The following is a 15,470-nucleotide window of genomic DNA, read 5'->3' on the forward strand; positions in this document are numbered from 1 at the left end:
CCCCTTGTGGGTAGTAAAGAAATAGGTATGTGTTTGTGTATGCATGGGTCGATATAATCGACTTAATCCGTTTGTCTGTCCTTGTTTGTCCCCTCTGTGTTTAGCCCCTTATGGGTAGTAAAGAAATAGGTGTGTGTTTGTGTATGCATGGGTCGATATAATCGACTTAATCCGTTTGTCTGTCCTTGTTTGTCCCCTCTGTGTTTAGCCCCTTGTGGGTAGTAAAGAAATAGGTATGTGTTTGTGTATGCATGGGTCGATATAATCGACTTAATCCGTTTGTCTGTCCTTGTTTGTCCCCTCTGTGTTTAGCCCCTTATGGGTAGTAAAGAAATAGGTATGGTTTGTGTATGCATGGGTCGATATAATCGACTTAATCCGTTGTCTGTCCTTGTTTGTCCTCTCTGTGTTTGTCCCTTGTGGGTAGTAAAGAAATAGGTATGTGTTTGTGTATGCATGGGTCGATATAATCGACTTAATCCGTTTGTCTGTCCTTGTTTGTCCCCTTTATGTTTAGCCCCTTGTGGGTAGTAAAGAAATAGGTATGTGTTTGTGTATGCATGGGTCGATATAATCGACTTAATCCGTTTGTCTGTCCTTGTTTGTCCCCTTTATGTTTAGCCCCTTGTGGGTAGTAAAGAAATATATAATTCACTCGCATTAGGCATATAGAACGTCAGATGACTTTTATGTTATGCGGGGGATTTTTAAAGGGCTGTACCTCTGAAAAACCTAAACCTTGTGTGTAATATGCACCCCTTCTCTAACTTGAGTCAAGGAGGTCTATATAACGTCCTTGGTTTGTAAAACTATACAGTAACGTCCTTTATTATTATTGTATATATAACATAATGCAAACGTGTAGCTTTTTTGTGCATTTTGTTTGCAGAAAATAAAGAAATAACAGTAATAACGTTTAATAAATGTTGCTTACTGCAAGTTATGGTTGATTCTTTTATGACTTCATTGCTTTCAGGCTTAGCTTAAGGTATTTTCCCGCCCGACATCACAAAATGTGTCTGAATAAACATTGCCGGACAGCAAATAGAGACTCGGACATTGCTTAGAAAATAATTTTAATTTTTAACCTCGTATGTAGTACGCACTAGGGATTTCGACCTTTAAATTTTGGGAAAAAAATGCGGATTATACTCGAGGATTTATGGTAAACACATACACCCACAAATACACACACATATAGTGTACTGTTCCGTTAATAAACAAAAGGTTTAAATGTGAGTTGCTAAAAGTTGGACAAGCTTGTACAATGTGCCAGGGATAACTGGAGAATTGCGACCTTCTACCCGCACTGCTTTGTTTCCACACATACTCTTCTACTTGTTTCAGTCATTTGACTGTGGCCATGCTGGCGCACCGCCGTAAGTCGAGCAAATCGATCCCAGGACTTATTCTTTGTAAGCCTAGCACATATTCTATCGGTCTCTCTATTGCCGAACCGCTAAGTTACGGGGACGTAAACACACCAGCATCGCTTGTCAAGCGATGTTGGGGAGACAGACACAGACGCAGAAACATATACGATTATATCGACCCCAGTGCATACTTATTTAATCGACTCCAAAACAATGAAAGACAAAGTCGACCTCAAGGGCGGACTATACTCAAGGACACATATATATACATATATACGACGGGGCTTCTTTCAGTTTCTGTCTACCAAATCCACTCACAAGTAGTATATATAATGAAGGCAGCTGTGAGAGCAATGTAAAACCAAAAAGGAAGAATTCAGTTGTCACTAATTGTGACTGACAATGCAGAGTAGCACCTATATTGCTAGAGTATATGTTGATTTGTCTTAAGTACTAGGCTTACAAAGAATAAGTCCTGGGGTCAATTTCTATGATTAAAAACCCTTTAAGGCAGAGCTCCAGCATGGCTGCAGTCAAATGACAGGTAAGAGAGTGGTAAGTAGCTTGCTAACCAACCACACGGTTCCGGGTTCAGTCCCTCTGCGTGGCATCTTGGGCAAGTGTCTTCTGCTATAGCCCCGGGCCGACCAATGCCTTGTGAGTGGATTTGGTAGACGGAAACTGAAAGAAGCCTGTCGTATATATGTATATATATATATGTATGTGTGTGTTTGTGTGTCTGTGTTTGTCCCCCTAGCATTACTTGACAACCGATGCTGGTGTGTTTACGTCCCCGTCACTTAGCGGTTCGGCATAAGAGAGACCGATAGAATAAGTACTGGTCTTACAAAGAATAAGTCCCGGGGTCGATTTGCTCGACTAAAGGCGGTGCTCCAGCATGGCCGCAGTCAAATGACTGAAACAAGTAAAAGAGTATATATATGTATATATACAAAATAAGAAAATGGAGGAATACACCTTAATCAATCATCAACTACCAGATAATACCCAATCACATAATTTATTAACCAACTACATATGAACATCAAGGTCAAACACAATAATACAGAACAAAACAGTGCACATCAATGAGTAATATGATACCATAAGTACAATACTCTTTTACTCTTTTACTTGTTTCAGTCATTTGACTGTGGCCATGCTGGAGCACCGCCTTTAGTCGAGCAAATCGACCCCGGAACTTATTCTTTGTAAGCCCAGTACTTATTCTATCAGTCTCTCTTTTGCCGAACCGCTAAGTGACGGGGACATAAACACACCAGCATTGGTTGTCAGGCAATGTAAGGTGACAAACACAGACACATACCTACATATATATATATATACATATATACGACAGGCTTCTTTCAGTTTCCGTCTACCAAATCCACTCACAAGGCATTGGTCGGCCCGGGGCTATAGCAGAAGACACTTGCCCAAGATGCCACGCAGTGGGACTGAACCCGGAACCATGTGGTTGGTTAGCAAGCTACTTACCACACAGCCACTCCTGCGTCTGTATAAATAAATATAAATTGTACTTATTGTATCATATTACTCATTGATGTGCACTGTTTTGTTCTGTACTATTATGTTTGACCTTGATGTTCATATGTAGTGGTTTAATAAATTATGTGATTGGGTATTATCTGGTAGTTGATTATTGATTAAGGTGTATTTCTCCATTTTCTTATTTTGTATTATAAATTTGAGGTAAAACATTTTACCTTCGCTCATATAATACAATAAATGAATTAATTGCATTGCAATTCTTAGCATTTATGTATTAACTTTATTGGGTGCTTTACTGGCAGTATATTGGATATATGTTATCCCACAGAGGGTTACACTCACAACCCCTATCTCAATTTGTATATGTATATATTCTTTCATTCTCTTACCTGTCATTTGACTGCAGCCATGCTGGAGCTCTGCCTTAAAGGGTTTTTAATCATAGAAATTGACCCCAGGACTTATTCTTTGTAAGCCTAGTACTTCTTCTATTGGTCTCTTTTGCCAAACTGCTAAGTTACAGGGTACGTAAACACACCAAGCAATGTAAGGGGTGAGGTGCAAAGATAAACCCAACACAGACACACACACACATCATCATCATCGTTTAACGTCCGTTCTCCATGCTAGCATGGGTTGGATGGTTCGACCGGGGATCTGGGAAGCCAGAAGGCTGCACCAGGCTCCAGTCTTATCTGGCAATGTTTCTACAGCTGGATGCCCTTCCTAACGCCAACCACTCCGTGAGTGTAGTGGGTGCTTTTTATGTGCCACCTGCACAGGTGCCAGGCGAGGCTGGCAACGGCCACGGTCGGATTGGTGTATTTTATGTGCCACCGGCACGGAAGCCAGTCGAGGCGGCGCTGGCATCAGCTACGAGTCGGATAGTGCTTTTTACGTACCACCAGACCAGGGATCCTGGCTGGTTCAATTCGATTTCGATTTTGCTTGCCCCAACATGTCTTCGCAAGCAGAGGGGGTTGGCATGGGTGCCTGTCGTACGGTCGGATATACATACAATAGCCTTCTTTCAATTTCTGTCTACCAAATACACTCACAAGGCTTTGTCAGTCCAAGACTCTAGTAGAAGGCACTTGCCCAAGGTGACACACAGTGGAGTGTCTTCTATTATAGCCTTGTAATTAATTATTTGTAGGATTCTTTTGTATCATGGGATTTTAATATTCTTTTCTACTCTAGGCACAAGGCCCGAAATGTTTGGGGTGTGGGCCAGTCAATTAGATCTACTCTAGTATGCAACTGGTACTTTATTGACCCTGAAAGGATGGAAGGCAAAATCAACCTCAGCAGAATTTGAACTCAGAACATAAAGACAGAGGAAATACCTATTTCTTTATTACCCACAAGGGGCTAAACATAGAAGGGACAAACAAGGACAGACATAGGTATTAAGTCGATTACATCGACCCCAGTGCGTAACTGGTACTTATTTAATCGACCCCGAAAGGATGAAAGGCAAAGTCGACCTCGGTAGAATTTGAACTCACAACGTAACGGCAGACGAAATACCGCTAAGCATTTCGCCCAACGTGCTAACGTTTCTGCCAGCTCGCCACCTTTTCTCTTTTTTCGATTACATCGACCCCAGTGCGTAACTGGTACTTAATTTATCGACCCCGAAAGGATGAAAGGCAAAGTCGACCTCGGTAGAATTTGAACTCACAACGTAACGGCAGACGAAATACCGCTAAGCATTTCGCCCAACGTGCTAACGTTTCTGACAGCTCGCCACCTTTTCTCTTTTTTCGATTACATCGACCCCCAGTGCATAACTGGTACTTAATTTATCGACCCTGAAAGGATGAAAGGCAAAGTCGACCTCGGTAGAATTTGAACTCACAACGTAACGGCAGACGAAATACCGCTAAGCATTTCGCCCAACGTGCTAACGTTTCTGCCAGCTCGCCACCTTTTCTCTTTTTTCGATTACATCGACCCCAGTGCGTAACTGGTACTTAATTTATCGACCCCGAAAGGATGAAAGGCAAAGTCGACCTCGGTAGAATTTGAACTCACAACGTAACGGCAGACGAAATACCGCTAAGCATTTCGCCCAACGTGCTAACGTTTCTGCCAGCTCGCCACCTTTTCTCTTTTTTCGATTACATCGACCCCCAGTGCATAACTGGTACTTAATTTATCGACCCCGAAAGGATGAAAGGTAAAGTCGACCTCGGCGGAATTTGAACTCAGAACATAAAGACAGACGAAATACCACTAAGCATTTCGCCCAGCATGCTACCGTTTCTGCCAGCTTGCAGCCTTTTGGGATTTTAATATTAAGAACACCAAATGAGGGTTGAGATTTGCACATCCATGTATGTACCATATACAAACATACCCATATATATATCCATACATATATGGGCATATTCATTCACATGCACACACAATTATACACACACAATTATACACATACACATGTACATGAAATTATATACCCATGCACTCCAGCATGCAGTTTCATGATCCAATGTAAGATCCAGATCCAACACAGGGAAGATTCCAGGAATAGTGTTTATATAAAATAAGAACACAAATGGGTTAAAGGTTCACTACAGCTGTTTCTGAGGCATTTATTTTTATTGATAATTCGATTACATCATGAAAAAAAAAAAAAAGCTAGTTTCTTCAGGTGAATCAAAAATTTTAAATTTGGTTTGGAGAGAAAATACAAGGATATGGAATAGGACTGACTCTCTTATTTCAGTGCTGAAATGCGAGGGTCAATCCACATCTTGGTACACATGCAGGCTTTCTTTTAGTTTCCAGCAACTGAATCCAACCAGCAAGGCATTGGTCAGCCTAGGGTAGTAGCACAAGACATCTTCCCAAGGAGTGGATTTTGTAGACGCGAACAGAAGAAGCCTGTTGTATATATATATATATATTATATATATATATGTTATATATATATATATATATATATATATATATATATATATATATATGTATATATGTATATATATATATGTATATATATATATGTATATATGTATATATAATAGTATATATGTATGTATATGTATATATATATGTATATATATATATATGTATATATATATGTATATATATATATGTATATATATTATATATATTGTATATATATTATATATGTATTATATATATATATATGTATATATATATATATGTATATATATATATATATATGTTGCAATTAAGGACAACTACTTATAAGGAAAACTTAACAAGAAATTGTCAGGTAGATAGCGTAAAAACCTCATAAGAGAAAAAATTTCGAAAATAATTATTTCTTATTGAACATATTAATTTATATATAGAGGGCATAATTATACATACATGCCAGGAGGCATTATATATACATGCCAAACGCTAAGAGGGACAATCAGTCATTTCTACCAAAAATATTACTAATCCCACCGAATGCAATTTTTCAAAGTACTTACTTTGAAAAATTGCATTCGGTGGGATTAGTAATATTTTTGGTAGAAATGACTGATTGTCCCTCTTAGCGTTTGGCATGTATATATAATGCCTCCTGGCATGTATGTATAATTATGCCCTCTATATATAAATTATATATATATATGTATATATATTATAGATATGTATATATATATATATATATATATATATATATGTATATGTATATATATATATGTATATGTATATATGTATATGTATATGTATATATATATGTATATATATATATATGTATATATGTATATATATATGTATATATATATGTATATGTATATATATATATGTTATATATATGTAATATATATATATATATATGTAATATATTATATATAATGTTAATATATATATATGTATATATAATATATATATATATATATATAATATATATATATATATATATATGTATGAGAAGGAAAATATATTATATAATATATATAAGAAATATTGAATTTCTAAATCTCTCGTAGAGACATGTACGGTGGTGGGGCGATAAAATGGTTGTATACTGTCAATCTAACAAGAACGTGACAGTAGGCGGTACCACCGCTGTATAGCCCTAGGAAGCATCGAACGCCTCCTGATGGCTTTGACACATTTTTCCCTGTGTCCTTATATACATATACGATTATTTTGATAATCAGTGAATAGACTTCACTGAGTATAGATATATACAATTACGAAGTCGAGACAAATATCACCGGTTGACCGGTGTCTGCTACTCTAGGCCGATGAAGGACAACGATCCTGAAACACGTGTCCCTAGATGCAGTTTCGGCAGCCGGAGGTGTTTGTCTCCCCTTCGTATATGTATATAAGAACACAGGGAAAAATGTGTCAAAGCCATCAGGAGGCGTTCGATGCTTCCTAGGGCTATACAGCGGTGGTGTACCCCCTACTGTCACGTTCTTGTTAGATTGACAGTATACAACCATTCTATATATATATATATATATATATCATCATCATCATCATCGTCGTTTAACGTCCGTTCTCCATGCTAGCATGGGTTGGACGGTTCGACCGGGTTTCTGGGAAGCCAGAAGGCTGCACCAGGCTCCAGTCTAATTTGGCAATGTTTCTACAGCTGGATGCCCTTCCTAACGCCAACCACTCCGTGAGTGTAGTGGTGCTTTTTACGCCACCTGCACAGGTGCCAGGCGGGGCTGGCAACGGCCACGGTCAGATTGGTGTATTTTATGTGCCACCGGCACGGAAGCCAGTCGAGGCGGTGCTGGCATCGGCCACGAGTCGGATAAGTAATATATATATATATATGAAGTAAAATTACTTCTCATCTGATGATTACGGTCTTTTATAATGGAATAATGTTCTCATTCTTCTATTACAAGTTACCTAAGAAACAGCTGTAATGGCAGGGGTGGACAGCTTGACAGGAGCTGGCAAGGCACCTGTCAAGTCGCCAGGTTCCATAGTCCGTTTTAGCTTGGTTTCTACAGTTGGATGCCCTTCATAACACCAACTACTTTTCAGAATGTACTGGGTGCTTTTTACGAGGCCCCATCATCAGTGCTTTTTATGTGGAACCATCACAAGTGCTTTTTTCATGGTACCATCACCAGTAGTTTTTATGTGGCACCATCATCAATTCTTTTTAAATTAAATCCTTCCTTCATATTCTTTTTAATTGAGAATTTTCCTGTTTAATTATATTCAAAACACTAAAACAGAAGTTAGTATACTTGAGGGCATAAATGATACAAATATTAAGTTAGGGTACTTGTAATGGATATTCATAAAATTTCTAGACTATTCCAATGAGGCATTACCATTGGTGATAAAACTATTGGTTACACCAATGAAAAGTAAAACAGAGACAATTTATTCAGCAAAAAGTAGGGTCATAATAGGATCAAGAAAAAGTAGAGTTATACATGCAGTGCTTGTTAAACTGTACATAGTTTCTATATTTCAATATAGTTACTGTTCTGTATGAGTAGAAGCGTGTTCACTCAAGTCCCGCTTTTGAGAAAATGATTCACCACAGATATCACAGCGATACGGTTTTCCTCTTGTATGAGTGCGCTTATGTTTAGTTAAGTAAATACGCCCAGAAAAAGATTTACTGCAGATTTCACAGTGATATGGTTTTTCTCCAGTATGAATACGTTTGTGAGTGACTAAGTTATGTTTTTGAGAGAAGGATTTACCACAGACATCACAGTGATATCGTTTCTCTCCTGTATGAATTCGTTTGTGTTTAGTTAAGTAACTACTTTCTGAGAATGATTTACCACAGGTATTACAGTGATATGGCTTCTCACCTGTGTGAATGTGTTTGTGAGTAGCTAAAGTATGCCCATAAGAAAACGATTTACCACAGGCATCACAATGATATGGTTTCTCTCCTGTATGAAGATGTTTGTGAATAGTTAAGGAATATCTATGCGAGAATGAATTACCACAGATATCACAGTGATATGGTTTCTCTCCTGTATGAATACGTTGGTGAGTAATTAAGTTATCTTTTTGAGAGAATGATTTATCACAGATATCACAGTGGTATAACTTCAGCCCTGTATGAATGCGTTTGTGTCTAGTCAAGTGAGCAGCATCTGAGAACAATTTATCACAGATATCACAGCGATATGGCTTCTCTCCCGTATGAATACGTTTGTGAGTAGTTAAGACACGTCCAAGGGAAAATGATTTACCACAGATGTCGCAGTGATATGGTCTCTCTCCTGTATGAATATGATTATGGCTCATTAGGGTATATCTACGAGAGAATGATTTACCACAGATATCACAGTGATATTGTTTCTCTCCTGTATGAATGTGCTTGTGTTTAGTGAAACGCATTCCATCAGAGAATGATTTATTGCAGATATCACATTGATATGGTTTCTTTACTGTGTGAGTACGTTTATGTCTAGTTAAGGTACCATTCTCGGAGAATGATTTACCACAGACGTCGCAGAAATACGGCTTTTCCCCTGTGTGAATGCGTATGTGTTTTGTTAAATGAACACTTTGAGAGAATGATTTTCCACAGACATCACAGTGATACGGCCTCTCTCCTGTATGAATACGCTGGTGAGTTATTAGGTTGCCTTTCAGAGAGAAGGATTTATCACAGATATCACACTGATATGGTTTCTCTCCTGTATGAATACATTTATGATTGGCTAAGCTGCTGTTTCGAGAGAATGATGTGCCACAGATATCACAATCGTATGAGGTTTTCCCTTTCTCATTCTTCTCATCATCAGGAAAATCAATCCTTTTGGTCTCTGTCTCACATTTAACCTTGATCTCACTTAATTCCTTTTCCATAATTTTCCTTTTCTTACCACGATATACAAGTTTCCTTCTTTTAAAATTTTATATTTTATTCCTAATAAATATTACAACTATATTTCCATCAAGTGTAATCAGAAAATGCTGCAAATTTCTTTGTAAATTCTTCCAAGTTCAATAACCATGTAAAATCATCTTACACATCAATTTCCATAATTCTTCTTTCCTTTCTACCATATACACCCGTTACTCTTTGTGTTTTTATATTTAATTCCTAATAATTATTACTAATAATAACTATTTCCATGAAATATTATGATATCTGAAGATGCTGCAAATTTCTTTGTAAATTCTTCCAAGTTTAATAACCATGTAGACTCATCTTACACAGTGGGAAAGTGAAAGTAGAATGCAAGATCAGTGGGCAAAGAATGAGAGGAGTGAAGTAAACAAAAGTTGGTATGACATAACAGTTGCAGAGAAAGATTTATCTATAGTTCAGCTTTGCTTTATATAAACAGTATTGTATCTGTTCTGTGTAATATTTCCATTTAGACTTGAAAAGATGACATCTATTGATGATGTATATTGATATAGATGTTTCTTTGTGGTTTCTGATATTCTGAAATAAAAGAGAAACAAGAATGTAAAATATAAGAAATATTTACAATGTAGAGACACGTCAGTCAAAATTTTACATTTTTTATTGAAAATTTTAGATGTAAACACTTTAGTACAATAATTAAACTTAAACCAAAAGTATTTCTTTTTCCTATTCTGAAAAGGTGTGTATATAGCATCACAAAGTAAATACTGTAATGATGGACCAATAAGTTCAATGATGTTTGAAGAGATTGAAACAGGTGGAAATCTGAAGGTTCAAGGTTGGGTGAATGTGGGAGGGGGTGCAGCAAAACGTCCCAGCCAAACCCCAGCAACTTCTGCAAAGAAACGTGTAGTCTAGTATTGCCTAATGGTTAGGAAGTACTGGACGATCCTGGTGAACTGCTGTGTTTAATTTGTCAGGCTAATCACAGTACACATCCAAACTGATGGTGCTGCCCATGGGGAAAAACACCATTCACATCCCACCAACTTGAAAGTATAACCTTCTTCAGTGAAGTCCTGCTTTAGAGCAGTCCATTTAACCTGAGAAAGAAAAATATTGATGATATAATATCTGAAGATACTACAAGCTTTCAAACATATGTGAAATCATCTTATACAATGCAAAATAGGAGAGGTTGGTAAGTAGTTTGCTTACCAACCACATGATTCCGGGTTCAGTCCCACTGCGTGGCATCTTGGGCAAGTGTCTTCTGCTATAGCCTCGGGCTGACCAAAGCCTTGTGAGTGGATTTGGTAGACGGAAACTGAAAAAAGCCTGTCGTATATATGTGTATATATATGTATGTATGGGTGTGTGTTTGTGTTTGTCCCCACAACATCGCTTCATAACCGATGCTGGTGTGTTAGCATCCCCGTAACTTAGTGGTCCGGCAAGAGAGACCGATAGAATAAGTACTGGGCTTACAAAGAATAAGTCCTGGGGTCGATTTGCTCGACTAAAGTCGGTGCTCCAGCATGGCCACAGTCAAATGACTGAAACAAGTAAAAGAGTAAGAGTAAATAAGCATTAACATTGGACAAAATACTCTGAATGCTCAAGGGTTAAAGCAGTGAGCTGGTAGAGTTGTTAACTGGACAAAATGCATAGCGGCACTTCGTTCGACTGTACGTTCTCAATTCAAATTCCGCCGAGGTTGACTTTGCCTTTCATCATTTTGGGATTGATTGAACTAAGTACTTCTTATTTCTTTACTACCCACAGGGGGCTAAACACAGAGAGGACAGACTAACGGATGAAGTCGATTACATCGACCCCAGTGCGTAGCTGGTACTTAATTTATCGACCCCGAAAGGATGAAAGGCAAAGTCGACCTCGGCGGAATTTGAACTCAGACGTAACAGCAGACGAAATACCCATTTCTTTACTACCCACAGGGGGCTAAACACAGAGAGGACAAACGTCTGTCGATCACATCGACCCCAGTGCGTAGCTGGTACTTAATTTATCGACCCCGAAAGGATGAAAGGCAAAGTCGACCTCGGCGGAATTTGAACTCAGAACGTAACAGCAGACGAAATACCTATTTCTTTACTACCCACAGGGGGCTAAACACAGAGAGGACAAACGTCTGTCGATCACATCGACCCCAGTGCGTAGCTGGTACTTAATTTATCGACCCCGAGAGGACGAAAGGCAAAGTCGACCTCGGCGGAATTTGAACTCAGAACGTAACAGCAGACGAAATACAGCTACGCATTTCGCCCGGCGTGCTAACCTTTCTGCCAGCTCGCCGCCTCTTCTTGTACATGTCTATAGTAGAAAGGATTATTACATGCCCACTGAATGAAAGTGTAGATTTACAATCATAGATCGTAGTTAAGAGAATGGTGATAAATAAATAAGCCATTGATTTATCGTATTGATTAGATCTATTTAATTATCAATTTCTCGCAATCAGTGCGGGATTTAATATCGATCTCATCCTAAACAAACATTTTTTAGTAACTTATGCTCACCTACTTTTACTAAACAACATATCTTACCTTTGGTAGATGTGTGTATGTATATATATATATATATATCAGTGTCCGGCGTGGAAATATTTTGAATTAACCAAGTGCCTCCTTTCTTAATACGAAGAGACAATCTCATACGCCTTTGTGTCAACCAGCAACTTTAAAAAACCAACTTGGAAACACAAACGGCGAAACGCATTTAGATTCTTTGTATATACGCTGTTTCGTGAACAGATGTGAATTATTCCCCTCCCCGCAAATAATAATAATAATAACAATAACAATAACAACAACAACAATAAATAATAATAATAATAATAATAATGTATTTCTTTACTGCCCACAAGGGGCTAAAAAACACAGAGGGGACAAACAAGGACAGACAAAGGGTTAAAGTCGATTACATCGACCCCAGTTGAGAACTGGTACTTTATTTATCGACCCCGAAAGGATGAAAGGCAAATATAATATGAAAAAACAAAAACGCTGTTAAATGTAGTGGTATTTAGTAAATGTTTTATATACGCTTTTTTCTAATAGATTTAATACAATGTTGGAAGATATAATACAAATTGGGGCAATCTTTCGTCTCTAGTAGACCTTTCCGTCGATTTCCGTAAAAATTTTTTTTTTTTACATATGGGCTTGCGGGAACATTTGAAGTAATGAGAGCGAAAGAGACTAAGAGGAAGCGATTTTATGACGAGGGAAGTTCTTTTGAAGTTACCGTGTATGGGAAGCATTGATGTACATATGTGTGTGTGTGTGTGTTTGATGGGGTGTGGGAGACAGACAGTATGTTGTGTAAGTGAAGTGCTTCTGTTAGTGTGTGTGAAGAGACAGAGTAATGTGTGAAAGAAAGAGATAACTGAAATTTTTTACTCGGTGTATGTGTATATGTATGTATATTACTTCAAAAGTTCCCGCAAGCCCATATGTAAAAAAAAAAAAAATTTTTTACGGAAATCGACGGAAAGGTCTACTAGAGACGAAAGATCGCCAACAAATGAAATACCAGGCAGCGGACGTCGGAGATAGGTAGCCCCGACAAGTTGGAATTTCTCCGTTTTGACGGGGGTTTATCCAGATTCTTTTTTTTTTGTTTTCGCGGTGCCCTTGGAAATGTTCCGGACCAACTTTTTAAAAATGGTTTCTTTTAATCTCTCCCCATCTCCAGACCAGTTTTGATCGATTTTGTGGGCGCTACGCACTTAAAAGCTATAGGAGAAACTTCTTTGATGAAAAAAAAAAAAAAAAAAATTCGGATGCAAAAGTTTGTGATTAAAGGGGAGATTTGGCTGTTGTTTCTAGCATATCCCATGACCACCTTCCTCGTTTCTTTGATCGATTTTATGGGCACTACGCACTTAAAATCCATAGGAGAAACTTCTTTGTTGAAAAAAAAAATCGGATGCAAGGGTGTGTGATTAAAGGGAGATTTGGCTGTTGTTTCTAGCATATCCCTTGACCACCTTCCTCGTTCTTTGATCGATTTTGTGGGCGCTACGCACTTAAAAGCTATAGGAGAAGCTTCTTTGATGAAAAAAAAAAAAAAAATTCGGATGCAAAAGTTTGTGATTAAAGGTAGATTTGGCTGTTGTTTCTAGCATATCCCATAACCACCTTCCTCATTTCTTTGTCACCCTGACAAGTATTGATCTCTTTCAATATTTCCTCCTCATCAATAGCAAAAACTTATTCAATACACACTTTTGACCGAATAATGTGAAAGGCTCTAGGGTTAAGCTACTTTCATAGACAAATGATATCCCATATCATTTCATAATGGCAGGGCTTTTATTTTCAGTGTGAATTCTTTGGTGAACTCCAAGTGTTGATTTATCAGAGAATGATTTTCCACACATTTCACAGTGGAAAGGTTTTTTCCCCCGTGTGAACCCTTTTACGTGATCTTAAATCACTGTTTGACACAAAGGATTTTCCACAGGTTTCACAACGATACGGTTTTTCAATATTTTCTCCTCATCAATAGCAAAAACTTATTCAATACAAACTTTTGACAGAATAATGTGAAAGGCTCTAGTTCAGTGGTTTTCAACCAGGGTTCTGCCAGTACAGTCCAGGGGTTCCGCAACAAGTTACAAAACTGCTTAAATCGACAGTAATTTCTAATTCTCCTGTGCAGATATGTGTGCATAAGACTATTAAATTTTTGCACAGGGGTTCCTCGAGCCAGTGGAATGTTTCCTTGGGGTTCCGCTCCAGCAAAAAGGTTGAAAAGCACTGCTCTAGGGTGAAGCTACTTTCATAGACAAATGTTATCCCATATTAGTTCATAATGGTAGGGCTTTTATTTTCAGTGTGGATTCTTTGGTGAACTCCAAGCGTTGATTTATCAGAGAATGATTTTTCACACATTTCACAGTAGAAGGGTTTTTCCCCCGTGTGAACCCTTTTATGTGATCTTAAATCACTGTTCGACACAAAGGATTTTCCACAGGTTTCACAATGATACGGTTTTTCAATATTTTCTCCTCATCAATAGCAAAAACTTATTCAATACAAACTTTTGACAGAATAATGTGAAAGGCTCTAGTTCAGTGGTTTTCAACCAGGGTTCTGCCAGTACAGTCCAGGGGTTCCGCAACAAGTTACAAAACTGCTTAAATTGACAGTAATTTCTAATTCTCCTGTGCAGATATGTGTGCATAAGACTATTAAATTTTTGCACAGGGGTTCCTCGAGCCAGTGGAATGTTTCCTTGGGGTTCCGCTCCAGCAAAAAGGTTGAAAAGCACTGCTCTAGGGTGATGCTACTTTCATAGACAAATGTTATCCCATATTAGTTCATAATGGTAGGGCTTTTATTTTCAGTGTGGATTCTTTGGTGAACTCCAAGCGTTGATTTATCAGAGAATGATTTTTCACACATTTCACAGTAGAAGGGTTTTTCCCCCGTGTGAACCCTTTTATGTGACGTTAAATCACTGATATGGATTTTCAATATTTTCTCCTCATCAATAGCAAAAACTTATTCAATACAAACTTTTGACAGAATAATTGTGAAAGGCTCTAGTTCAGTGGTTTTCAACCAGGGTTCCGACAGTACAGTCCAGGGGTTCCGCAAGATTACAAAACTGCTAAAATCGGCAGTAATTTTTAATTCTCCTGTGCAGATATGTGTGCATAAGACTATTAAATTATTGCACAGGGGTTCCTCGAGCCAGTGGAATGTTTCCTTGGGGTTCCGCTCCAGCAAAAAGTTGAAAAGCACTGCTCTAGGGTGAAGCTACTT

This window comes from Octopus sinensis, linkage group LG30 (genome assembly GCF_006345805.1).
Source record: "Octopus sinensis linkage group LG30, ASM634580v1, whole genome shotgun sequence".
In the NCBI taxonomy this organism is placed as follows: Eukaryota; Metazoa; Mollusca; class Cephalopoda; order Octopoda; family Octopodidae; genus Octopus; species Octopus sinensis.